This window comes from Rhinolophus hipposideros (assembly GCF_964194185.1).
Source record: "Rhinolophus hipposideros genome assembly, chromosome: 24".
Classification (NCBI taxonomy): domain Eukaryota; kingdom Metazoa; phylum Chordata; class Mammalia; order Chiroptera; family Rhinolophidae; genus Rhinolophus; species Rhinolophus hipposideros.
The window spans coordinates 24,595,896-24,623,289 of NC_138070.1; the positions used below are offsets into that span (position 1 = coordinate 24,595,896).

Genomic DNA, 27,394 nt, shown 5'->3' on the forward strand with positions numbered 1-27,394 from the left:
CTCTAATCACTGCTTTTTCCTTTCCCATTCTTGACCTTGGTTAATAACTTTGTAGTTTCTAGAGGCTGGGCTGCTGATCCACAGGCCTCCCAGGGTGGTAGCCACTAAAGCAAGAAGGTGGGTAGGCGAGTGGGTGTCATTCCAGGTCTCACAGCTCCTCAGCTACTCCTACAGGTTTTTGTTGTTCGTGTTGTCCCTTAAATATTGGTGTTCCTCAGGCTTCTGCCTCACGAGGATACTTGTTGTCCCTTTAGTATAAGCTGAAGACTGGGGGCGGGCCCAAGCTCTGCTCATGGTCCCTTTCTCTGAGCTCACATCCTGATTTTGGCTCCTGAACTAGGGGAGAGGAAACAGAGAAGACCAAGATAGCATGACTGTCTTTTGCCAGCTGCTCGAGGACCCTGAGCCTCACTTCCTTTGGTCCTACCTTGGTGCTTGTCTGGCCTTATAATGCTTTTCCTTGACTCCAAACAAGAGGGGCTCCCAAATTGGTCCAATTATACCAGCCTCATGGGAGGGCAGAGATTTCCCTGGTTTCCCCAGTCCAGTTCTGTCACTCTAGGAACCACGCTTAGGTGATGGAATTCTACTTATGAGCAAAGCAGACTATCCTACTTACCTGGACCTTGTAATCTAGTCCCAGAAAAGATAACAGTAACAACAAAACAAAACCACTCCACTCCTTAGTAGAGGCCCTGATGTGTCTCAGCCATCCATTTGGTTCTTAACCAACTGTTGAGCTTCTGTTTCTGAGGACTGGAGTAGGGGTGGGCGTCATTGGTGAAGCAGGGAGCTTTTGAGTAGGTGGTCAGTACACATGATGCTATTTCATGTTTCCAAGTCATTTTACACATGTCATTTCTACCTACATCAACTTTCATCCCTTGTCATTTTGGCAAATTCCATTTATTTTTTAAAACTGTTCAGTAATCCTTTCCTCTACAAAGTCTTCCCTGACCCACCCACCCAGCATTAATCATACACTCTTCGGTACCCTTCCCTCTTTATATAATTAGTAACGTCCTGGGTTAGGCACTGCTTCAGGTGCTGAAGGCATAATGCGAATGAGACCTTGTGCAGGATTGGGGACATACTGACATGAGCTGGGTCCCAGCTCCCCCTCACACTAGCTCTGGCCTTGGGCAAGTAGATTAACCTCTCTGGGCCTTAATCTTCTCATCTGTCAAGGGAGGATAATACAATCTACCATGAAGCCCTTGTGGTGGAAGTGAAGTGACTGTAAGGTGCTGAATGGGAGCAGATAGCCAGCACTGAACTGTTGGTTCCCGTTCCTTTCTTCTTTTAAGGAGCTTCCAATCTTAGGTGGGGAGAGTGACAATCAAATTGATAAATGCATTGATTTATCTATCATGGGTGCAGTGATAGAGGATCATAAACTAACTGATTCGCGAGTCAGCCTTCCTGTTTCTCCCACCAGACTATAAGCTCCTTGAGAGCAAGGACAAATAATTCTGTCCTGTCAGCACTGTGCCCGTACCACCTTGCTCAGCGCGTGGCACAAAGTAGCTACTCAATAAATGTCTGAGTAAATAAAGTGGGAATGACTCTGCCTCCATCTGATCACGGTTGGATGTTAGAGTCATGCTCAGCATTGCCTTTTTTTTTTCCTTCAAACTCTTGTTTCTATCTCAGAGGAGGGAAAATGTGAGAATTTTCTCTCCTCATTAGTGTTTTGAAGCATTATCAAAGTTTGGGACCTAAGCATTCCCCCCACCCTTCTTAGATGATAGGAACAAGATGGACACCAGAGATGAGGGGCGTTTCATCCTGTGTCCTGTGGGTAAGTCCTCCCTAGGCACACCCCTCTCTCAGCACCCAGATATGCAGACCTCCATCAGCCTAGCCTCCTTTTCAAATGAGTCTGTCCCCCGAGAAGCAAATCTTTTCTCCCCCTGGCCCTGACTTGAAATGAAATGACTTAGCCCACAGACAGTTTTATAATCCCTCGCCTTCCATTCCTCTTGTAGAGTCATCATGTTGGTGAGAGCCCAGCCCAGGCTCTGATTTATACAACTCTCCCAGGCCCCTGTTGGATTCAGAGTCTGGAACAATAAGACAAGGCTATCCATCACCCCTCTGCTCAGATCTCCCTGGACTCATTGGGAAGGAGGGAGGGGTGTGTAGAAGAGAAGGCAGCCTCGGGGGTCCTGCCCAGAGAGCATTTGTCACATTGATCGAGTGTGCAGGCGGGAGTGGGGTGGGGGGAGTGGTGGCTTTTTATCTCACCCCAAGCCTCCCCTGTGACAGAGGGGACACAGTAGAGAAGGGACAGGAAGGAAATTAGAGCTCAGAAGGCTGATCCTGACTGTGGATGTCACCCCTACCTGCTCCAACTCAGACTGCAGCAGCCACTGGTCCAACCGTGTTTGATCTCCACCAGGTTATCCATCCTGTTTGTGCACCATTACCCCCTCAGTGCCCAGCAAATTGCCTGGCACATAGTAGGCATGCGACAAAGCTGTGTTTGCTGACTGACTAAGCCTCTCTTTCTTCCATATGCCCTTGCCAGATATCAGGGTCAAGGGTCATTCAGAGAAGTCCTTGCACACCTATGCATGCTGCCTCTGTGCTCATGTGGCTCTGTGTCCTACCTGTTAATTAGTGACGAGTGCTCCCGTGTGCCTGCATGCTGCACATATGTCAACAGGAGGCCACTTTCTGAGAGTCGGGGTTCTTAATTCCAGGGTGAATGACTCAAGGGAAACCATGACTTTGGCTTCTGTGAAGAATTGAATCATCTAAGCCTGGGGCCGAAAGAGGTGCTTCTCTGCTAGGAGGGAAGGGGTGGGTGGGGTTCCCTCTCAATGGCCTTCCGTAACCTCTGACTCCTGATCAGACAAAGCAGAAAGGGGACTAGTACATGCTCATCATCTGTAGACAACCACTGCTCTCAGGAACCCCACCCTTTGGACTGGGGTCACACTTCCCAGGAAACCAATTGTGCTGGGGACGGACCCGGAGCTTTGAGAACAGTGACTCTCAGAGGGGCGCCTGCTGCCTTGTGTGCAAAGACCCTGGGGAGAGCATTTCGGTTGTCAGGAAATTAGAGGCTTTGTTCAAAGCCAGAAAAAGAAAATCGATGCCCAAATCTGGGAGCTGAAGAGAATTCAAGGGCTGCCGTAAGGTTGTGGCTTTGTTGTGTCTTTTTGTTTTTGTGCTGCAAAAGCGATAGCACATGATGGCCTGAGCACCGCTGCCTCTCAGTGCCTGGGAAACTGGCTGACCTGAGGAGATGCCAAGGGTGGCTAATGAGTCATTAACAGTCTTTATCAAATTAGGATTATAATCCATCTCAACATGCAGAGGAGAATGTTTCAAATTATCTACTTTCTTAATTGGAACTCAAAGATTTGGCAGGAAATGATCATGAGAGATAGCGTCTGGAGACTGATGGATTGTGCACATGCGTGTCTAAGCTTCCATCACTCTAATAGCTGGAGAATTCATCCACACACACATATGCTCACACTGATACTCGTATGCACAATCACCCCTGCTACCAGACACACACACACACACACACACACAATTATGTTTGTGTACAGTAAGTCAAGCCATTGATTTAAGCAATTCAAATAGGCCGAGGCTGCTACCAAATGTTGAAAGACTGGGAAGGGGAAGGTGAGATATGAAAGAAACACTTAGTCTTTGCCTTTCAGTTGCTCAGAATCTGTTCTGGGAGCTAATGCATTTGTATTTGAAACCTAAGAGCAGGTGCAAAGCAGCATTCAAGTGCCTATTACTACAGTGGAGATGTGAGCACACAATTCAGGGTACAGGACATGGGTGTCCTGAATTTAGCAGACTTTTTGGAGAGGATGAGTTTTGACGTGAGTGTGGACATTCCCCCACGCACTATGATGGCAGCCAGGGGGGATAACGGTTGAAGACATGTGGTGTCTGTCAAGAAACCAGCAGCAGAGCAGGGACTCAGTGTAGTTGCAGAATTCCAGGCGTCGGTGGGGCTACTTTGGTTAGTGAACCAGGCAGCTCCTACTTGCTCTACTGAATCAGGAGGGATTTGTAGCTCACTCCATCCTTGTCCCTTCTACCGGCCTCAGTTTCTCTGCCTGCAGAACAGGAACGGGATCTGAAGGCAGAGTTAGGCTTTTCTATATCTCTCTCTCTCAGCCCCTGAAAACCTGTAAGATCTCCGTGAGTTCAGGAATTGTAATTTATTTATCCTTATAGCCTAAGGGCCTAGCATGTGCCTGGGCAGCCTACATGCTGAATGGGAATCAATGCTGGCAGTTTTTAGAGGCTACCAGTGTATGCATGCTGGATGAGTGAAACAGCAAGTGAATGAGAGAGTGAATGTTTGTGCTTTACGGAGGAGCTGTGCAGGATAGTGGTTTGGAATGTGGGTTCTGGAGGCAGAGCACCTGAGTCCATACCTGGTGACAAGTTATTTCCCTTATCTGAGCCTCGTGGGGATGCACTTAGCAAATAATCAATACATATTAGCGATTATTATTGTTGATGCTTTGTTCCTTATTTCTTGCTAAGCAAACCATGCTGGATAATTTGGGTATCTTGCTCTCTCATTCGGTCACTCTTCCTCCCTTTTCCACTGCAACATAATAAGACAGGACTAGGTTCTTCTGGGGGGAGGGTGGCCTCCCCCTTTCCCAGAGTCGTTCAGTTCTCTGAACCCGCTCTCGCTGCTGTAGGTCCCAGCCACCATAATGAAGTTGGGAGCCCAGCCACACAAAATCCTCAGCTCAGGAGGGGTTATGCAGCACCAAAGGCAACAAATGCTGATAGGGCTCATCCCTGGAGATAGGAGATGGTCCATGGAACAGGCAGAAAGATGCAGGGCAGTTCTGTGAGAGGTGACAGTGATGAGGATGGTGAGAATGGGCATAGGGACAATGGAGAGCATGGTGACAGCAGAGGTGACAATTGTGATGGTGTTGAGGTGGTTGAAAAGGAGATGGGGGACAAAGGGTTCAGGAACGGGTGCTCTCATACAGGTAGGAGAAGAGGTCTTGTATTGGGGAAACCTCATGTCACCCTGGGGTGGAGGATGGAGAACTGAGCAATCTCTGTGGTCTGACGGAGGAAGCACTTTGTGTCCCCATCACCCCTCAGCTGGTCCTGGGTGGTGTTGGTGGGAAGCAGAGTAGACTGAAGAACTAGGGAGCCAGAGTGACAAATGATAAATGATAAAGTTTTCAGCCTCCAAACATAGTTTTATACTAGGGCAAAAACAAAGGCTGGAGGAGAGGTTTCAATAAACACTGAATGCAAGTCACAGAGTAATTTTAAATTTTTAGTAGCCACATAAGAAAGGTAAAAGAAATAATGGAAGTATTTTTAATAGCCTATTTTTATTTAATTCAATGTAAGCAGACTATTATCATTTCAATATCTAATATCTGTATTTATATATATAAAACAATTATTAATGAAACAGTTTGCATTCTTTTTAAAATACTCAGTCTTCTAAATCCATTACGGATATTATATTTAACAGCACATCTCAGTTTGGACCAGGTGCTCATCATGTGCTCAGTAGCTACTTGTGGCTGGTGGCAGCTGTGTTGGAGAGCACAGGGTTATGCATTTATCTTCCTTTCTCAAAATTTTGTGGTCAAACTCTTGGGATGTCATTTCCCACAGTGGCACTTTTTAAAAACTCATCGTAAGCATTTTACAGTCTATTCTCTCAATATTCCTCTTCCTCAGTTCTTTTAAACTGGCTGTGATACTGCCACCCTTTGCCAGAACCTGGAAAGAATTGCAAAACTCCTTTCCTGCATCTCACAGAGCCTCTCATCTGGAGCTAGGTCTGGGAGAGAGAGAGAGAGAGAGAGAGAGAGAGAGAGAGAGAGAGAGAGAGAGAGAGAGAGAGAGAGAAAGGGAGAAGGGGAGGGGAGGCGAGGAGGGAGGGGAGGGGAGGAGAGGGGAGAAGGGAGGGGAGAGGAGAGGGAAGAGGAGAGGAGAGAGAGGAGAGAGAGAGAGAGAGAAGAGGAGAGGGGAGGGGAGGAGAGGGGAGGAGAGGGGAGAGGAGAGGAAGGAGAGGAGAAGAGAGGAGAGAGAAGAGGAGAGGAGAGGAGAGGAGAGGAGAGGAGAGGAGAGGAGAGGAGAGAGAGAGAGTATTGCATGCATGTATGTCATGTGTGCGTGTGTTGGTGGGTTGGGAAAAGTAAGGCATGGTGCGGGGAGACAGTGCTTGAGGAAACTTCCCATATGTACATCAGAACATCAGAACCATAATAAAGACAGGCTTTTGGGAAGGCTTTGGGGACTGTCTTGCTCCTGTGTTAGAGAAGCCGGTTAGAGACACAACCCAGTTCATTGCCTATCGTGTGCCCAGAGGACAGGTCCCCATGCTTCAGAGAGTGGGAGTGGAATGGGGGAGCAAAGAGGCTTTCTCAGCATCAAAAAAATGAATCAGGGATGAGCAAGGGCCTGGACCTCCCAACTTCCAGCTCAGAGCAGAATCCTGGAGCTCCACCTTTCAGAGGACTTGTAGTGTCTGTTTTCACACTGTCCAGGTCCTCTACCCCCAACTCCAAAGGGTGTACCCTTGTGCATTGAATCAGGAGCAGAATCTTGCCCAGCACCACAGTCTCACATGGTTCCAGGGTCAGGAGGGAGGCCTGAGGCAGGGAGTCAGCACCCCCCTTTTTCTTTCCGAGCTCCCATTATCTGTGCTTACAGCCTTTAGAGGCTGTCGCAGCATTCTCCGTAAGCACTATCTCCCTTCCTCAGGCCAATTAAATAAGTGCTATAATAAAGGTGCAGGCAAGTGCTGTGGACGCCCAGGGTAAGGGCTATTAAATCTAATGGCTCCATTTATTAGCAAGCCTCCTGTGTGCCAGGGACTGTGCTGAGCTCTTTGCCTTCATTATTTTGTCTAATCCCCACGGGCTCAGGAGTTGGAAACTATTATCATCCTCATTTCACAAAGGCAGACACTGAGCCTTAGAGAGAGTCAGTATCTTTTTGTGACAGGGTGAATGTTTGAGCCAGGTCCCTGTCACTCTAAAGCTGATGCTCTCCGCTGGGGGAGCCACAGAAGTTTTGAAAAGAGGTGATATTTGAGTGAAGTCATGACAGCAGATAGAACTTGGGAAGGTTCTATCTTCCCAAGCAGGACTGAAAAGTCAAGGCTGAAGGAACAGTGTGAGCAAGTTCAGGAAGGGTTGAGCTGCATGGGTATTCTGGCATACATGAGGCGGGGGAGAAGGGGTGACTAAAATGGAAGTGCCCACACCTCTCAATGGCAGCAGCTTTATAAACAAGTAGTAAACTTCATTTGTAGAGCAGTTTTGAGTCACAGCAAAATTAAGCAGAAAGTGCAGTGATTTCCCACATACACTCCTGCCCCGCCCCCTCTATCAACACCAAAGTGATACATGTGTTATAACTGAAGGAGCTACAGTGACACATCAACACCCAGAGTCCATAGTTTACATTAGGGCTCACTCTTTGTGTTGTACGTTCTGTGGGTTTGGACAAATGTACAATGACATGTATCCATCGTTATAGTAGCATATGGAGGATTTCCACTGCCCTATAATCCTCTTTGCTTTGATTATTCATTCCTGCCCCCACCTTCCAACCCCTGGCCACAGCAGATCTTTTTATCATCTCCATAGTTTTGCCTCTTCTATAATGTGTCATATAGTTGGAATCATATAATATGTAGACTTTTCTTTGGCTTCTTTCACTTAGTAATATGCATTTAAGTTTCCTCGATGTGTTCTTCTCGCTTGATAGCTCATTTCTTTTTAGTGCTGAATAATATTCCATTGTCTGGAGGGACCACAGTTTAATTATTTATTCACCCACTAAAGGACATCTTGGTTGCTTCCAATTTTTGGCAGTTATGAATAGAGCTGTTATAAACATAGTTGTGCAGCTTTTGTATGACTACAACTTTTCAATTCATTTGGGTAAATAGAACTCGCGGTCCCCAAACTGCATGAGCTCGGCCACCGCGTTCAGGCAGGAGTGGAAGAGCCAGTAGAAGAAGATGAGCCAGATGAGGTGGTTGGGGACCTGAACCACGCCTCTCTGAGCTTAGTTAGGGCTTTAGAGACGCACACTCGGCCCTGGCAAGCCCAGTCTACAGAATTACCCTCCTGCGGCAGCTGGGCTCTGTGGGCACCAAAGCAAGAGAGCCCTAGGCATGTTATCACCCCATCCTCAAGGAACCCACACCCTATCAAGATTCATAAAAAACAATTAGGCTGAGAACAAAGCAAACTGGTAATTGGACAGTGTTAAGGACCAAATTGTGTCCCCTTGCAAACTCACATATTGAAGCTCTCACTCCCATTGTGACTATATTTGGAGATAGGGGCTTTAAGGAGGTAAAATTAAATGAAGTCATAAAGGTGAGACCCTAATCCAATAGGATTAGTACCTTTTTAAGAAGAGGTAAAAACACCAGAGGAAAGTGTCTGGTGTACAGACAGGAAAGGCCATGTGAGGACACAGCAAGAAGGTGTCACCTGCAAGCAGGAAAGAGAGGTCTCACTAGAAATCGGTCCTGCTGGCACCTTGATCTTGGACTTCCAGCCTCTAGAACTGTGAGAAAATAAATGTCTGTTGTTTAGGCCACCTAGTCTGTGGTATTTTGTTGTGGCAACTGGAGCAGACTAATACAAAGTCTTAAATTTTTATTCATAGCGTGACAAAGACAGCATGAGTCAGGCCATTGATTAGACATGTGTGGAGCTCAGAGGAGACAACCTGGGCTGCTTATACTAAAGACAAACCAAGTGCAGACAGAGTGAGACGAGGGCCCAGAACCAAGCCTAGGAACACCAACGTGTAAGAGTGATGAATAGGATTGGTAGGAACTCCTGTTTGGTTGTAATGTTGATGTGTTGATGACTTATATGACATGTGGCCCCTCTCCATCCTCTTCCTCATTCTCAGAAGTGTGACGGCGGAGAGCTTGTAGGGCATCTGAAGTGAATTCTACACTCACTGAGAGCCAACATTCAGGTATGGAACTCATGGAGTTTGATATATTATGGATTCATTTGTTCATTATTGGCTAGCTTATTTCATCAGTTGGATTCTTGCATTATTATTATTTAATGTTTTATATATTGGTGCTTTGTCTTCTAGAATGAGAGCTCTTTGAGGACAGGAGCTGGAACTTGAATGTCTGCTTCTGCTCTTTATCCTTAGCACTAGGATAGGTCAACACAGCTGACCTTACAGTGGGTACAGGACAAATATTTGCTCTGAATGATTATAAGAAGGATGGTTACATTTAGTAATCATTTTTAAGCTTTTTCAAATTACAAAAATAGTGAAAACAAGATACATTTGAAAAAATTGCAATGTGCATTTTAAATGCTCTAAAGGGTAGGAGTAGACTTCACAGTATTTTAAGACTCCCCAAATTAACAGCTCATGTTAGAGGATCTCCGGATTCAAGAAAGAGTTGGGCACTGAACTAGATTTCAGAAAATGAAGGGTGTGACGAGTGGGAATCAGTGATGCAGGGCTGTTGCCTGCAGTACTATTTATGGCTCACTGACACCTCTCTGATGGGGTTAAGTATTTACTTTCTGCCTGATTCTCCCCTCTGACTCAGCAGGCTACAACACTCATTCTTGAGCGCAGGGAAAGGGAGAAAACCCTCCCTGCAGGGGTCCCAGGCAGGGGCAAATGGATCTTCCCTCCCCCTCTTGTATCTGAAGAGGGCTTCCCTCTGAGAGTTTATGGCAGCCTGACCTCCAGCCTCTGGGTTGGAGAATCTGGCCGCTTCTGTACTACATAAAAAGGGCAAGTGCATTCATTATTATTATATTATTATACAATGTATAATATATAATAGTGATTATGCTGTCAGAAGCCAGAATCTCTGACCACAGATCAGAGGCGAGGGTGACATAAATCCACCTTGTGAAGTCTTTGGAGGTTCTCTATGAAGGTGAGAGGATTCAACTCCATCTATAATGGGGGCTCTCAGGGAAGAGTTTCTTCCACAAGCAACTTTGGAGGTTGAATTTGGGGGGATTGGGAGGATCGGGACAAACACTAGTGCATTGGGGATGTGGTGCAAAAAAGATCACACTTGCCTCCTCTGAGCCATGAAATGCTAATGGCTCTCAACCCTGCCCGTGATGGAGGAAGATGAGGAGTGACCCAGAGTCCTGGAAAGAGCGAAGGGGCAGCCTTCAACTTCTGGGGTCAGATTCTTTACTAAAAACCCCCGGCCTGCTTGGATTTCACTTTCTGCTTCCCTACTTGCATCAGTGTTTTTGTCTAGGCTTTATCCAGGCCCCCTGCCTGGTCTGAGGTCAGGAGATCAATGGCTGCCTGACTGGGGCTGAAATGGCTCCTCTATGGGGAGCCAGGAGCAAATTTCAAGGGGGCAGAAAGGGTCCTCTTGTCCCTTTATGCAGAAGGCCATGTGCTTGCTGAGTTGTGGAAGCAAACAAGCCAGCATCCAACACTTAGTAGGACTGTACCTTTGTGGAATGAAAGAAAACACATGTACCGAGCACACGTGCTTGCGCTAGTCTTCCGCTTAGAAGGCACTTAGATGAATATCCTCCCTGAGGTAGATGAAGCCACCGCAGCAGGCCCAGGCTGAAACAGTCCAACTGGTCTCCCTTTATATTACACCACCCGACCCCCCCCCCCCCCAGAACCCTGGGACTTTTAGAATGAAAATACTAGTGGCTTAGAACAGGCTAGTCTGGCATTTGCAAAGAGGTGATTTACTGACAAAGCCTCTACACCCTTTTATCTCTCCCTCTGCCCCACCCCATCACAGTCTCCCCCTTTGTGAACCAAACGCCCCAGGAACCCCACAGCAGAAAAAGGCTCTTGAGAATAGGAATAACTAACCGGAGTGTCATCTGAACACCTTTTCTGGGGCCAGGGTAATGAAAATTATTCAAATGCAATCATAAAAATGAGGCCAGCCTGAGAGGAATGGGGTGGGGGTGGGGGGAGAAGTAGGGGTGGAGGGAAGGATTTCTTGCCAGTTTTAAGTTTCATAATTTCTGGGGAGTTCTCTTGGGGTCCTCGTCTCCGTCCGCTCAGCGCAGGGAGCCTTGGAACTCTGCCGGGATGGTTTGCAGAGGAGGACTTGGAATGGGGGCAGGAAGGGCAGTATTTCTGAGGTTCTGGGGGTCGGCGGCGTGCCCACATCCGAGGCGATCTCACTGTCTCAGGCTTTCCGTCCAGCGCGGCTCTGCGCCCGGCGTCTCAGAAAAAGCCTCCAGCAGAGGGAGACACTCCGGTGGCTCCTCCGCCTGGGAAGCACCGGGCGAAAGCGGGTGGGGGCGGTGGGGGTGGGGGGAGGGGGAGTGAGGAGAGGGGAGGTGGGGGGGCCCGGGGGCGGGTCCCTGAGCGCTGACGTCCTGAGCAGTGCTGGGAAGTATAGGCTGTGTTGTCACGCCGGTGTCAGTCTGATGAAGATTGGCATCAGGTAAGCTGTCATTCATTTCCATGTCAGAGCGGCTTCTGCAGGCGGCGCGGCTGCGGGCGGCTGCCTCGGAGCGCGTGTGTTTTATTCCGGTCCCCAAGCCGGAGTATTATTCATTGCGACAGGGCGAGGGAAAGAGCGAGCGAGGGAGGCAGCGGGAGGAGAGAGGGAGGCGGCAGGGAGGAGGGAGCGGGGAGCGGGGAGGGAGCGCGCAGAGGGAAGCTGGGGAAGCGCCGGCGAGCGTGGAGCGGGGCGAGGCCCGGGAGGAGGCGGCCCAGCGCCGGCCGCTCAGCGCGCAGCCGGGCCGCTGCCTCCGCCGCACACGCTCGGGCCCGGGCCGGGCGCGCATTGTCCGCGCCGGAGGAGGACGGCCGGCCCAAGGCCCGGGGCGGGCGGGCAGGGAGCTGTGCTCGGGAGCACGGGGGACCGAGAGCAGGACTAGCGCGCGGGCCGGAGCCGGGTGCGGGCTGTTCGGGCCGGGCGCTCCGCGGGCGAGGCCGACTCCAGGTTCGCTTTCTCCTGGCTTTCCGAGCCCTTTGGGCGGGCGCTGCCTGGAGCCACCAACCTGGGGCTGCCTTCCAGAGGCTGGACGCCGGAGCAGCCCCGGCCTCGGGCTGGGCGAGCGGAGTCAGAGCTGCGTCCGCGTCCGGCCTGGGGAGCCAAGGAGAGTGGAGTTTGCAGGCGGATGGGGGGCAGCAGGACGCGAGTCAGGGAAGCCAGGATTCCGGGGGCCAGCTCGGGGGCCCCGACCCCGGGAGGCGCGACAATGTGCAGTGTTACTGGCTTTGCGCGGATTGTTGGGAATCCTTGGTAAGGTGGGGGAGGCGTGGGGCCCACAGAGAGGCTTGGGCGTCAGGAGCCCTCCTGGCTCGACAACTAGGGCAGGAGTTCGTAAAAGGGGATGAAAAGCGTAGGGGGATGGGGCAGGATCTCGAATCCGCCGCGTAAAGTTTGCGTCTCTTTCGGGTTAGGACTCTCGGCTCTCCCAGCTTCCCAACCCGAGGAAGAAACGAGAGAAGCGGGTCGCCCTGTAGGCGTCTCAGCAGGAGCGCCGGAGGAGCCTGCGCGGCCAGGAGACCCAGGCTCAGGATGGGACTGTGGCGGGGCTGGGAGAGGTGCTGCGTCTGCCCTCAATTAGGGATGGGTTTCGGGTCCAGGCTGCAGTTTCGGTTGTAGGGTCCTGGCTGTTTTCAGGAGCGGGATTTCAAGGGCTACTGAGTAGTTTAGGGGTGGAATCCACACCCCGGCCAGAGCAAGGGGCTGGAGGTGAGGGTTGGGGGCCTGGAGTTCCATCTGAGACTGGAATCGGAGGAACGGGTGGCGTTTTTAGGATTTAGGCACGGGGTCACGGCTTCTTATTGGGGTGGAGGCTATTGGAATTTGGGGGTGGTCGCGCGCGCGGGTTCCCACGCTCCGTGGGTGGAAAAGCTTTTAGGTAGGTGACGAACTAGTTGATCCAAGCGATGGAAGGCGAGCCCCGAATTTCTGTTGCTTCTCCCCGAAAGCGGATCTGGAGGCGAGGACTTGAGAAGCGCAGCACCCGGTCCTAGGAGAAAGATTCTGGGAAGCGGACAAATCGAAGGGACTTTCTGAGTGAAGCGACAGGGCAGCCTCGCGGGGCTCGAGGTGGCTCGGAGGACCCAGGTGGCTGCGCAGGCTCCGGGAGCCACTCGGGGGTCTGCGGGCGCAGCGCGGCTGGGGGGGTGGCCCACTGGGGCCGCGGCCTGCTAGAAGGCGCCAGCAGCGAGGTACCGCTTCGCACCCGGGAAGCCCGGGCTGCGACTGCGACCGACCGCAGGGAGGGCTCGAACTCCGGCGCCCTGACCTGAGCCACCGGGCCCGGCCGGGAAGCCCACGCGCTGGGCCGCGGGCGCCGTGTTCCGCCTGGGAAAGGGGTGAGCTCGGGGGGCCGTACCCTTACCCTCCTGTCCCGGGACTTCTCCAGCGTGTCGGCGTCTCGGATTTCAAATGCTCTTCAACTGGTGGAAGCCAAAAGCTTCGCCTTTTAGGCAGATTTAGGCGACTCCCATCCCCCAAACTGAGAAAATGATGATGTCCAAACACAAGATAAATTACGCGAAGCCTAACCCCTAGCCTTGTCGCTGACTGCCATTCTGGCCTTCGCGAGGCCTCGGGACCTTGGGGGAAGAGAGGGGGTCTCTTGTTTCTGGACTCCCGATCTTCAACTCGAGATGCACTCCCCGCCCCACCCCACCCCCCTCAGGCCTAGCTCGGGGGACGGAGAGGAGTCCCGACCTGAGAGGGAGGCTATCCTTCTAGACAACTAGGGAAGCAGTGTGTTGGGGGGGGGGGGGGTTGGGGGGTGTGTGTACGGAAGGGAGGTTTGAAATTTCTTCTCAATTTTGAGCTCACCCTCGCACCCCTCGCAGGGGCAGCCAGACCGCAAAAGACTCCCGACCCACGAACGGCCGCGGCGGCCCGGGGCGCGGCGACTGCTGGCTGCCGCTCTCCACACTGTTGTTCTTCTGGCCTGGAATTTGCGCACTCTCTCCCGCAGAGAGCCTGAGGGAGGGGGGGAGCCGTGACCCCACGGAGACTCCCCGGTCACCGCCTCCCTTTGTGAGAGCGAAGGCATGAAAGCCAGGAGAAAGAGAAGCTGCTCTGAATAAGGGCAGGGGGTTACTGGAGGGAGATGGGCCGGCCACCGCTCACAGTAAAATGCCTCGTGCAAATTGCACTGAAGTGTACCGAACTCGAAACTGGCTGTTTTTATGATCCTTTCTGGGAGTTTACTGCTCTCTGCTTTTAAGTCTATAGATTGCTTTAAGTTAATGAAAGTGCTGCTTTCAAAAGGGGCTTTTATTGTGGGACCATGGCAAGTCCAGTACCTCCCCTTTACTCTTCCAAAATGGGCCTGTTTTAAAAAGAGGGAGACTCCTGGAGTTCCCACATGGGCAGAGCTTGGGGCAGGACGCCATGTGACAATGAGGATTAATAAAAATCAATGTCCAAGTAATTCAGAAAGATGAGTTTACTTCTTTGCCAGTCGAGTGTCATCTATATGTTCCTATCTTGCTTTCTGGACTTTCACTGAGTCTGAGTAAATGTTGCTGGACGCCTCCTCCCCCCCCCCCCCCCCCCCCCCCCCCCCCGCCCCCTTCAACATTGTTTTCTGTAGGCCCGACCCTGTTCAATTAAACTCAAACTGGATTTCAGGATTTCAACTGGCTGCCAAATCAAATGGCAACTGAAATATTTACTTGGGGATCGTGAGAGGGGCTTTGCTTTGCATTTAGTAAGATAGATGTGTTAGAATGTCAGGGGAGAAAGGCTGGAAATCTTGAGAAGAAACATGGAAGACTGTTTTTCAGGGCTTTTTCCGTTTTCAGTTTATTTGGCACAAAAGGTGAGATGACAAGGTTTTTTGACTAGGTCCTAACACAGAAACTGCACTGGGGCTGGGCTGTGGCTTTGACCGCATGTCATAACCATTTAAACTGTGGTTAGTTGTTCAAAGCTCAAAGCTTCTCCAAGCTGGGTTTCATTAACTCTACACCAGTTGCCTGGAAGTTCAGTAGCAATAAATTGTATAAACACATTTGAAGTAAGTTAGTGATGAAATAAGGAGAATTACTGTCTTGTGAGTGGAGAATCCTGAAGTCATGGAGTTCTAGCTTAACTGGAAACATACCTCCTCTCCCTTGGCCTTGATGTTTATGGGTGCACTAGAGTGTGTGTTAAATTTCTTTCTGCCATGTCCATCTTCAACCTGGGGCTGTAACTCATTAGGGACCAAGGCATGCCTAGAAAGCAAAGAGGCTAAGTTTTAAAGGGGCTTCTATTAGCCTGGTTTGGAAACCAAACCAAACCATCAACCTGACTTCCTTACCCTGGGTGAATGCACCATGCAACCTGAACAGCAGCAGAGCAGGCCAAATTAGATTTTTAAATGTTAGCAGCTTAATAATACTGTGTTGTTAGCAATTGAATTTGTTTTTATTAAAGAAACAACCTATAAAATTTATAGGCTTCCAACATGTTGCAAGATTTCCTTGCTATTTATTTAGCGCACTCCCCCCCCCCCCCCCCCGCCCCCGAAATTCTATCTCCAATTTCAGACTTTTGTTCGCGATTTATTTAATTTGGAGCACATTTTCTAAATTAGTTCGAGGAAGGTGAGAAATGCTGTTTAAGTTTTCCTTTTCCTATGCTGTGTGGCACAAGGCCGGCAATGCTGAGATATATATAAACGTGTGATGCAATTGCTAGAGGTGACGGCATGGGAACCAGAGTGTCTGATCAAACAAAATGCAGATCAGAGTGTGGAGCGGGTGAAAGAGATGCCACAGAGGAAAATCAGAGGAACTTATATGGAAAATGAAATCATTGTGAGCCACTGTTAGCCTTGATTCTAGCCAACACACACGCTTTGTATAAAACACTTCACATGAGATCCATGACTTATTGAAGATTGAATTCTATTGAGAAGCAGAATTTAGAGGGAGGAGCTGCACTCGCTGGGTGCTGGCCAGGCTGCCTGGCCAGCTTGTTGCAATGGGGATCTGCTAATTTAATTAAATCTAATACCTGGTGGGAACCGGAGAAAGGAGATAATCAAGGTTGGCAGGTCAGCATGCTGAGCTAGTGTTTAGGCTGAAATTTGGGGGCCAGGCAGCCTTATACCCTGTTACTGTCTGGCTACAGGATTCTAGCGGGTCATTGAGGTTCCAGATCTCGGTTTTTCCATCTGTAAAATGAGTGCATCACACAAATTGCTCCTGAGGCTCTGAGGAGTGAATCCTGCATGAATTCTGCACAGGGTACACTCTAAATAACAAAAGGAATGGGCGAGGGAAGACTTCTGAGCAGCATTCACATTCTTTAGTGTGTTTTCTTTGCCTGTTTGGCTCCACAGTCTTTCTCTGCAATTCTCAGGAGTTCTAAGAGTTGGGTGAAAGGGCTGATCTCCTTCCTTTCTTTACATCCTAGAATTTGAAAACCCTGCTGTGATTCCAAAAACCACCTACACTTCAACAGGAGGGACAATTAAGTTGTTGAGTTGGGGGAACCGGTATACTTATTCCCGATGGTTCTACCTGGAATAGCTTTCATACATCACATGAACACAGAATCTGACCTACCAGAAATCCAGCCCCTCCTCTTTACGCCTTTGGGAAGAAGAAGCTGAGCCCTACTGGTGTGTGACATCTGGTCGGGCTGGGGGGATGGGCGCTGGTCAGGAGCTAGCCGCCTGACCCTCCCTTAGTGCAGTCTCCATGCTGGCAGATCAAAGCAGATTCTGGGCCAGAAATCCCAAGAAGTTACTCTCAGCACGTATACAAACGTGTATGCACGTGGGGACTCCTTCCGTTCCTGTGCCTGATTTTTCAAAGCCGGCCCTGATTCTGGAGCTGTGGCTCCAGTGGAGGACTTTAATTCTCCCTTGTCCGTGGGGACGTCTTGGGGTAATTTTTTCCTCCACATATCCTTTTCCAGCAGTTATGGGCCACATCTTAATTTTCATTCTGATTGGGGGTGAGAGCCGGGAGACCAGGATGGGGGTAGAAGGAGCAGCAATTTTTCTAAGAGAATGCATGAGAGTGGGAAGTCCCAGTCCTTCTACCAGATCCCCCGGGAGTAAGGGAGAACCAAACCCCAGCGGCAGCTCAGCTCGGGAAGAGCTTGCTGCAAAGGCAATGTCTTCAGGGGGACCTGTTGTTTGGCTTGGAAGCCTCACTGCAGGCCCTGCCTGCCTGGGTTTCTAATTACAAGAAGGACGTTTCTGCTAAGACCTATCTCACTAAAAACACATCCCTGTGTGTAATAAGAAACCCTAAACCAGGCAGGATATTTTAAAACTGAAGCAATGAAGATTAGATTAAGTCTCCACCAAACAGCTTCGTTCTCGTATTATTTTTGGCTGGAATGTGGAGAAAAGCAGCTGGCCCTGGGGCCCCCGAGCAGACTGTGAGGGTTCCGATGGAGCTGGGGTGGGTGGCGTAATTGTTAGTTTCTCTGCTTAATAGGAACTTGGCCAATTTCAGTACAGCTCAGTCAAGGCAGTGGGGGTGCCCAGTGGGGTGCTGAAGGAGCCCCAGGGTTGGGGAGGGGCCAGAGAGTGGACCAGAATCAGCAGGTCACAGAGCACTGAGGATGCTTCTAAATTTCCCACCTTGTTAGGCTCTAGTCTTTTGTGTTCAGCTTATGCTTCCACTCCTACTCCCATCCCATGCCTAGTAAGCCCACCCATTCTCCACAAGGCTTTTGGAAGAACTGTGCTATATTGGGTACTTTTCTAGGTGGAGAGAAGGAACAAATAGTTGTCCAAGATTCCTGGAAATTCCAGGCCCAGGAACCTGGCATCACAAGCCTTGTCCTGTCCTGCTAGGGAGAAGCAGCGTGGTGTTCATTCAGCAATATTCAGAGTGTCTCCGGTGTGTGGCATAGTTCTAGGCATTGAGGATACAGTAGCAACAACAAACAGAACACACACGTAACCACCAAGCCCTGTCAAGAGCTTGCTTGCTATAGAGACAGAACAGATAAGACTGCATGGAAAGCCTGGCTCTCCTAGGTGCTAGTGGCATGAATTTAGACATATTGCTTAACATTTTTGATCCAGTTTCCCTGCCAGTAAAGTGGGGAATAAAAGTATGAAGCTGAAAGGACTGTGGAGCAAACATTTGTAAAGTTCCCAGCATAATGTCTGGCACACAGGAGAAAGATTCAATCAGGGCTCTCCTCCTCCCTGTTATTTTGGACTGAAGAGCCAGTGGGGGCTACCCAGCTTCCCTTTCTTCTTCCTCTTTGCTTCCCCAGGACGTGGCCTGGCCCTTTCACTGGTCACTGGCACCATCAACAAATGTTGAACAAACAGCTGGTTACTGTGGCCTGATGCTGCTTGATGCGTGCAGACTCTGGCAGGAGCTGTGATAGAAATAGACCTGTTCTTAGGCGTTGGATAAACATGACATACAAATACATAGAGATGACATGCAGACACACTGAGGTGATATGAAAAAAGGTTCTGATTGTTGTTAACCAGAGGAGGCAAAGGTAGGATGAGATGCTGCCGAGCAACCAGGGTGGAGGTGACCAGGGAGACTTTCAGAGAAAGTGAGCTCTCAGCGGCGCTCAGATATTGCAGGGGGCAGCCAGGACTAGAGTGAAGAGTTCAGCACCCTCTGAGTGGACCAGGGGGCCAAGTGGGTCACCACTGCCTCAGGAGTACCACCTGGGCATTCCTGGGGACTGGCCTCTGTCATATGTTGAGCAATTCCTGAGAGGATTTTCATATTGACTTCTCAATGGGTAGAACGTAGGCTAATGACTTGGTACAGGAAGCAAACCAACTAATGCCATTCCTGACTACAGCACGACTCTCTACCTGGTGTCCCCGCTTTTCCTAAGCCAAGGGAGCAAACATGGAACTACATCTGGCCTTCTCAGGGACCATGAAGCTAAACCAGTTAGAGTGGGAGTCAGAGGATGGTGGGACACTGGCAATAGGTGACCTCCACCAAGTGACTGGCGTTCTCTGGATGTCAGTTTCCTCACCTATCCAATGACGAGCTTGAACTTGCTCTCAGAGGTCCCCTTTAGCTCAAAGTTCCGTGATTCTGTGCTTCCTCCCAACTGGATTGCTTTATGACTGGGCAATTATTGACCCCCTCCCACTGTGTGTTGTCACAACACACAGCCGCAGAGTCATAGACTGTGAGGGCATGGTCCCTGGATTGCCCTTGTGTGGTAGGGTCTCAAGACAGTAGAGCAGGTTGGTTGGATTTGACGTCCTGGGGCAAATGGTATGTCCTACCCCTAGCCGTAGGGGTTGGCTCCATGAGGGCAGCATTTTCAGTCTGAAGACTCACTGGCCTCTTCCTGAAAAAGCAACATTTGCTTCTTTTGTTGAGACAAGGTGATGCTGGGAGAAGGAACACAGACTTTGGAGTCAGATTCTCAGTTCTGACCCTAGTTCTACTACTACTAAGCTGTGTGTCCTTGGGCCCATTCGTTAACCTCTCTGAGCCTCAGTTTTCTTAGCTGTATAGTCAGGATCATAATAATACAGAGCAGATAGGAATAGTGAATAAAATATCTAAAAGTATGTGGCACGTGGTAAGCTCATGGCGGATATTAGTTTTCTTTCCCAATAAAGCACAGTCTTACGTGCTTTCTCATTTGATCCTCTCAACTTGGTGAAGCAGGTGAAATTGGTATTGTTATATCATTTTACAAATGAGAGGAACTGGGGCTCAGATAGGAGTGAAAGTGGCAGGTTCAGGAAGGGAATGTGGTGTGTCTGTGTCTTCCCTGGGAAGCACATTAATTAGGTCTACCTGTTACAACCGTGGGCCTTTCTTTAGCCTTTTGGAGACAAAGCAAGCATCTTGCTGAGCTCTGAGAGCTGCTCTGCCCTGAGCTCCACCTATTCCTCTCCCGAGAATCTCTTTAAAGGAACCAGATGAACCCATCTGCCCCGTCACCCGTACCTTTGTCTGGCATATATGCTGGGGAGAGCTACCAGCCGTTATGGAAACCCAAACCTGGAAGAAGATCTTTTTTTTTTTGCTTCCACAAAGCCTTCAGTCACAGGTGGGACTGGGCTGGCCAGCACAAGAAGTGGCGTTAGATTTAGAGACAGGCATGGGGCAGTAATGGCAGTGGCTGGAGGTGGCAGAGCTGCAGTGTAGCCTTTCTGCCTCCATCTGCCAGCCCGAGCTGTACGAGGCCCAGGGTGAGGAGAATGTGCCCAGGGGCTGACACATATGATCCTCCCATTCACAGTCCTGAGAGACACGAAGAGACATTTAGTTCATTAATGGGGACCTACTAACTCTGATTAGTCTCCCTAATTCCAGGGTGGCACAGTGGGTCTCTGGTAAAGTACAGGCTGTGAGCCCTACCCTCAGAGGTTCCTCTAATTGTTCTCCCTCCGGCAGTCTGGTGTCCTGAGGCCTGTGCTAAGCTGTGGGAGTACAAGGCTATACCTGGTCTTCTTAACGGAGGCCACGCTCTGTGTGCATTGTGGGTTCCAGTTCCAAGTCAGAGGCAAGAGATTCTGGGCGTGTGCCTAGGGCCTGTGGTCACACGTGGTTGTTCTCACTGCCGAGCCCTCCTTCCTGGCAATCCATCCATCCGTCAACAGCGTGGCCTGAGCCCAGTGGTATGCTGTGTGGGGTCAGGGCCTTTTCCTCTAGGAACTACGAAGTCTCATTGGGAATCTGAACAGAGCACGTCAAAATGAAAACAAGCTGTGTGACTCTGACACTCATAACTTCCTTGGATCTTAGCATCGTCATTTCATACAAAGAAGACGTTAGACGAAATTACCCTCAAGGCCCCTCTGGCTCTACTAGTCTCTGACTACATGTTACAGTGTGTGGTCCAGACCACTGGGCACCACGAGTCTGGAGGCAGTGGTGGACACCAAGGGCCTATTAGTGCAGGGGCCTGTCTCACTGTGATTAGGTGAGGAGGATGGGAAAATGTAGCTACAGTGGCCATGGGCCTTACTTATTCGGCTGCAGGGGCTGGGAGAGCTCCTGCTGAGAGGGGCCCTTCTGAATCCTCTAGGGGACAGGAGGACCACAGAGACATAAGTCAAGCCCTGCTGCTCTCCTGTGGCAGGTAGTCTTGCCCTGCTGCCAGGACGGGAGCACCCCTGCCCGACCCCTCCCCTACCATGCCTCTCCCCACTCCTGGAGAAGACGGCTCGCCTCCCAGTGGGACACTAGTCCTCTGGGGCGTTCGTCACTGTGATATGATCTGGAGGAAAGCCAAGGAGCTCCATGGATTCCCCCAGCCTTTCCTGGAGGCCATTCCGAGGGAAAGTGCTCCTTGCACTGGCATAGCTCTCCTCAGGAAGGCAGCCACGTCCATTACAGCCGCTTGGTGGTAGTGAGATGGGGATTGCTACTTCCTGCCGCCTTTCGGGTAGTCAGGAAAGCCCCTTTCCAAGCTGGACCTCTGGTCTCCTGGAATACTTTTCAAAGTCATTTCCATTAGATTTGGAAGGGAGGGATGGAAGGAGCACTTCAGCCCTGTGGGGAGCACTATTAGCCAGGAAGCAGGGGCAGGGAAGAGGGGAACTTCGGAGACATTCTTTGCACAGAGCCTGGTCTGCGTGCCTGCCTGACCACGTAGAACTGGACTCTTCCAGGGAGGGAGGGACGGCTGCCACAGCTCGCTTATAGATCAAGGGAGAAGAGTTTTGCTGAGCTCTCTGGTTTCTGGGTAGCAAGGCAAGGCCACAGACTGGGGACTCCTTCACTGTGTGCTGGGCCCTGTGTGGGGTCTCTCGCCTTTATTTTATCCAGTGAGGCTCAGAAAGGTGAGAGAATTGTCCAAGGTCACCCATCAGGTTCTTTGTGTCCTAGGTCCAGTGGTCTTTCTAACTCAGCTTGCTGCCTGCTCCAGGGAGTTGTCTGTTTGGGGGCAAGTTGATGGATTCCTTGCTGCCTTCTTTCCCACCGCTGTCTCTCTCCAGACCCCCTGCTCCCCCGTATACGTGCCTCGGTGTAAGATGCAGGGATTCAGGGCTCTGACCTGGGTAGGTCAGTGGCAGTGACATTCTGGTGTGATGGGGATGACTGAGGCAGGCCGGGGCAGAACGAGCCAAAGGCTTGGGTTTCAGCCTCGACACAACCGTGTGCTCACTGGTGACCTTAAAAGCTGGCCCCACTTTCCTTTTCCGTAAATGGTGGTGCTGATGCCTGCGAGGGCTGTGAACAGTTAATGTATGTGGCTGTGTCGTACACGTTATACACACAGAAATGAAAGCGCCTGCACAGTGCCTGGCATGTAATACATGGGCAGAAAATCAGTTGGCACAGACTCTATGTTTCTTATTAAAGTAGAGCATACACGCAAACACACACCCCTCTCATACTCACTCACAGAGTGATGACAGCCTATTTAAAGATGAAAAGCTGGCTTACCATGACTGCCCCACAGCTGGGGTCTGAATCATTCCCTTTGGGGGATTTTCCAGATTCTGGCAGAGAGCCAGCAAACCTGACTTGCATGCCTACTGTGTGCCAATGGTTGTTCTCACTTACGTTTTCCCATCTAACCCAGAGCAGGGGCCATCTGGGGCCTGGTGTAAGGATGGTGGTCTTTGCCAGGTCCTGTCAGCCAGAACCAGGCCTTGGGTTTCTCCCTGCTGGTAACATTCATTCGATTGATTTTTGTTGAACACTTTCAATGTGCCAGACCCTGCAGAGGTAGTGGGATACGGCGGTGAACTAGACAGCTCTATAGGCTCCCTGCCAGTAGAGTTCACAGTCTGTGGGGGAGGCAGGCACTCATGTCCTGTAGGTAATTAGTGAAACCAGGACAAGAGCCATGGAGGAGCCCCAGGAAGTTATGAGAGCATAACTGGAGAGTGTAGCCTCTTCTGGGAGTCTTGGGGGGCATCCTGGAGTTTTGTCCCTCCGATGAGGCCCCTTCCAGGGAGAGAGTTGACTAACCCCTCTCTTCCGGGGGCTCCTTTTCTATCCCAGATGAGGACAGAATAAGGTGAGAGGAAGACTGTGAGCACCAGAAAACTACTGCCAGGGATTTTTGCTCTCACCTGCGTTTCCTGTCTAGGCTCCCTCCCAGAGTATAGCTGATGTCATTCCCACACACTCCTTTCCCCCCACCATTATATGAAAGGTCTGACAATTAAGTTCGCGAACTCATCCTAGAAAAAGTGCTACCTACCTCATTGCTGAATGTCACTATGGTCATCTTCCAAGTCCTCCCCTTGGGAAGCTATGCACCGATGCCAGCGCCTAGTCCACCCTTCAAAGCAATTTTGGAACTTTTTCTGGAATAGCCATCAGAGCTGTCATCGTATTACCCTTGATGTCCTGAATGTCATCAACATGTCTTCCTTTCAATATTTCCTTTATCTTTGGGTAAAGAAAGAAGTCATTGGGGCCAGATCAGGTGAGTGGGGAGGGTGTTCCAATGCAGTTATTTGTTTACTGGCTAAAAACTCCCTCACAGACAGTGCCGTGTGAGCTGGTGCATTGTCGTGATGCAAGAGCCATGAATTGTTGGTGAAAAGTTCAGGTCATCTAACTTTTTCATGCAGCCTTTTCAGCACTTCCAAATAGTCAACTTGGTTAACTGTTTGTCTAGTTGGTGCAAATTTATAATGCATAATACCTCTGATATCAAAAAAGGTTAGCAACATCATTGCTACAAGTTTGTGAACTTAATGGTCAGATCTTGTACATACTTCTTGAGGGCATAACTGTCAGGAGGAGCCTTTAGAAAAGGCCGGCATCCCCTCTGCATTCTTCCTGCAGCCACAACTAGGGCCTGATCATATCTGGGGGTACTTGGTGATGTTCACATTCATGTCTTTCCTGAGGCTGATTTCTGGGCAGCAGCTGCGAGCTTGGGAGGAAAGGCTCGTTCTTCTGTCTCAGCACTGGCCGGAAGGACGGTATTTATTGGGAGACCTGGCCTTATCTTCTGGATGGAATGGAGTCAGCTTCTTAACATTGTTTCCTTGGTGCAGTGGCCAAAGCCATGCCATCCTTTAGGAAACACTGGGGACAATCTGTGAATATTTTGCAGTCTGGTACTTTGGAGGGGGCAGTGAGGAGACGCAGGAGGGAGTGACCAGAGAGATTAATGGACTTAAGTAACTAGGGCTGTAAACCCAAAGTTACATGGATATGAAAAGAAAGATACTCTCAAAGGAAGGGCCGAAGGTGCAGAATGGACCTTTGCCCGAGGTTCAGGCACCCCTGGGCTGGCAATGGGTATCTGCCTCCACTCAGACAGGTAGGGGTAAAAACCCAACTTTGACCACAGGCTGCATGTGTGACCCTGGGCAATTTCTCAACCTCTTTGAGCCTTGGTCTGTTCCCTTTTGTGAATGGGGATAACGATGGCTCTTTGCAGGCAATTAAATGAGTTAATACAGCCAAGAGTCTTGTCTAGTCTCTGGCCTCTAGAAGGTATTCAGTATATGTGCGTTCCTTCCCTGTCACTTCCTTCTCTCTCTCCACAGTGCTGGACAAAAGACCAAAGTGCCCTTCAGGAGGCAGGAGAGAGTGGAGTACAGGGAGACTCTGAGCCTCTCTTGGGAGCACAGATAGAATGGTCATCTGAGGACGTTACAGGCTGGGCACATGGATGTCAAAGCCGGACGAGGTTTCCCGGATGGCAGGGGAGGCAGTGCTCTGGGTCTCCTGGGAGAACCAGGACAGCATAGGCAGCCTCTCGGAGGGCTGAAGCAGGGGATGGGGAGGAAGGGAAGGAAGAAACAAGGAAGGGAAAAGGGGAAGAAAGGAAGGAGGGGTAATGGGAAGGTGGGAAGGAAGAAATGAACATTTACAAAGTGTCTAATATGTGCTTGACATTGAGCTAGGTACTTTAGCACCCATTATTTGATTTTATAAATTTAGAAGCATAGAATCTTAACGTCATGAACTCTCAGAACTGGACAGGACTTGAGACATCTGTTACAACCTCTGTATTTTATATATGGAGAAACTGAAGCTCAGAGAGGGCCAGAAACTTGCCTAAGGTCACATAGGAAATCAGTGGCAGAGCTGGATTAGAAACTGCAGGCCAGGGCAGTTGGGGGAGAACACAAAGGGCAGAGACCTTGGAATCAGAGAGTAGGTTTGACTACAGACTCGCTTACAGAAACACTGTCTGAGGCTTGGTTCTCTTAGCTGTAAGATGGGGTAGGAATTCTCAGCTCTAGAGACGGCCATGACAATGAAGTGAGATAGCTTATGTAAAGTGTCCAGTGTGGGCTCAGGTCACTTTCTCTTCTAGCTCTGCCCCCTTCCTACCTAGCTCATGGCTCTGGTCACACCCACAGAGCCCACCAAAGAGCCCTGAGCTGTCTCACCTTATACCCCCAGAAGGACTGGGGCATGCATTCATTCTTTTATTCAGTTGTCCTTTTATGGGGACCTCCAGTGTGTGCCAGGCATTGTCCTGTGCCCGGGGTAGAAAGATGAGCAAAACCAGACGTAGACTCTATCCCGATAGAGTTTACAGTTGGATGGAGTAGAGAGACATTAATTTTTAAAAAAATCATGCAAATAAATATGAGCATACACATGTAATAAGAGTTTTGAAGAGAAGAACATAAAATATGAGCGCATTTAACAGGAAGATTTTATTTCGAGAGAGCAGGGAAGAGTCTCTCTGAGGAAGTGATGTTTGAGCTGAGACCGGAAGGGAGACTAGGACACAAGTGTAGAAAGACTGAGGGGAACGGAGGTCCAGGATGAAGGCCCTGGGAAGAGAGGGAGGAGTTGATAGATGGCCCGGGGCCTGCGGTAGAGTGACAGGGTCAATCACAGAGCGACAGCTTGGAAGAGCTTGGGAAAGAGCATAAGGAGTCTCACTCTGGATGGCTGCACCTTTGGGAGAGGTGGCAGAGCCCCGTCTGAGATGCTAAACGGAGACCGGCTGACATTTGGCTACAGGCCTGGAGAGAGAAGCAGGTATCTGCAAGCTTCAGTTTTTTCTGCCCCCGAATGAGAGTAGTCACAGTGATCGATTGCAGGTCTCTGGTGGAGAAGAGGGAAGTAATAGCGAACAAATGGAGGAGGCGCTTGGCCTTCATCAGTAAGTGAACAGCCAAATTCATTTATGTTAAAGTGTTAGAGACTTGAAGTCCCTGTGAGTAAAAGTGAAAGTCCTTACCTTGGCTGCCTCTGCCTCCCAATTCCACTCCTGTCACAGCCTTCCTCACTCACTCTGCCCCAGAGCTCCCTGTGGTAACTGGGCTGCTCCTACCTCAGGGCTTTTGCACTTGCTGTCTCCTCTGCCTGGAGCGCGTTCTCCAGGTACCTCCCTGGTTTACGCCCTTGGTTTTTCCCGGCATCCACTCTGATGCCACCCTGTCTGTGAGGCCTGCCCTGGAGGCCCAATCTAAAATAAAATCCCTACTCCCCTTTATTTTCCTCCAGTAATTATCAGGTTTTCTTTCTCTCTTTATAATCCAGAACAAGGCTTTCATATAGTAAAACCCGATCAATGCCTGTGAAATGATTTGTTAGGTTCATTCAGAGATGCTTCTTCTTTTCCTCTGAAACTGACTCATGGAATATCAGAACTGGAAGGAGCTAAGTAGTAATTGGTCTTGGAACAATCTTCTCATTTAACATCTGAATAAACAGAGGCCCAGAGAGGTCAAGAGGCTCATGGAAGATCACACAGCACAGAGCCAGAACCTGAGGCCTCCGGGATTCACTCCAGGACTTCTGTGATGAAGTTTTGGGTTCTCTGCATGACACAGCTTCTGGGGGAGGATGGGGCTTTGTGGGCTCCCAACTTCCTGGATGTTGGCGGGTGGAGGTGGAGATTGGCCCGAGGGCTCTGGCTTCCTTGAATTCTTCTCCTGGGGTTCTAAGGCCCGAGGGGCTATAATTTTGTTCCAAGATCTCAGTTGCTGCTGCTCAGCTCCTGTGAGACATTTTGGTGCTGTGTTTGGGGGTGTTGGAAAAGGTGGCCACTGGCCACTGACAGGCAGACATGCTTCTCTCCCAGCTGTCAGTCATTCCAAAGGTCAGTTTACAGGAAATGATCTGTGCAGCTCTTACTTGGTGCGTCTGCCTAACACGGGGAGGAACGCGGAGAAGTGTCAGTTTCTGGTCCAACACGTGAGGAACTTTGTATCTAGCTAGGGAGATATTTCACTAACATCAATATGAATATTAAAATAATAATAATAATAATAATAATAATAAGAAGAAGAAGAAGAAGAAGAAGAAGAAGAAATATTTATTGAGTGCTTACTGTGTACCAGGCACTTTTCTAAACACTTGATACCTGTTAACTCTAAGTCTCAGGACCACTATTTAAGGAGGATGCCCTACCTTTTTCACATTTGCATCACCTGAGAAAAAGAGAAGTGAAGCCACTCTGGTCAAAGCTAGTATGGGAGGGAGCCAGGATTTGAGTGCAGGCGGTCTGTCACCAGTGCTTACCCTCTTGTTCGTTAAGTTAAATAACAAATAGCACATGACAAGAATG

General features: G+C 49.9%; 1 protein-coding gene across 4 annotated transcripts in view; it reads left to right on the forward strand.

Moving 5' to 3' along the window:
• The first annotated feature begins 11,330 nt into the window (after nucleotides 1-11,330).
• PKNOX2 (PBX/knotted 1 homeobox 2) overlaps nucleotides 11,331-27,394 on the forward strand; it is a 257,738-nt gene continuing 241,674 nt past the window's right edge. For 2 of the 4 annotated variants that reach the window (XM_081037159.1, XM_081037165.1), the window contains exon 1: nucleotides 11,331-11,434. The gene's annotated coding sequence lies outside the window, so the exon portion shown is untranslated. Of the gene's footprint in view, nucleotides 11,435-11,602; nucleotides 11,939-27,394 lie in introns of those variants that run through there. The other 2 variants (XM_081037164.1, XM_081037160.1) reach the window with 2 other exon arrangements.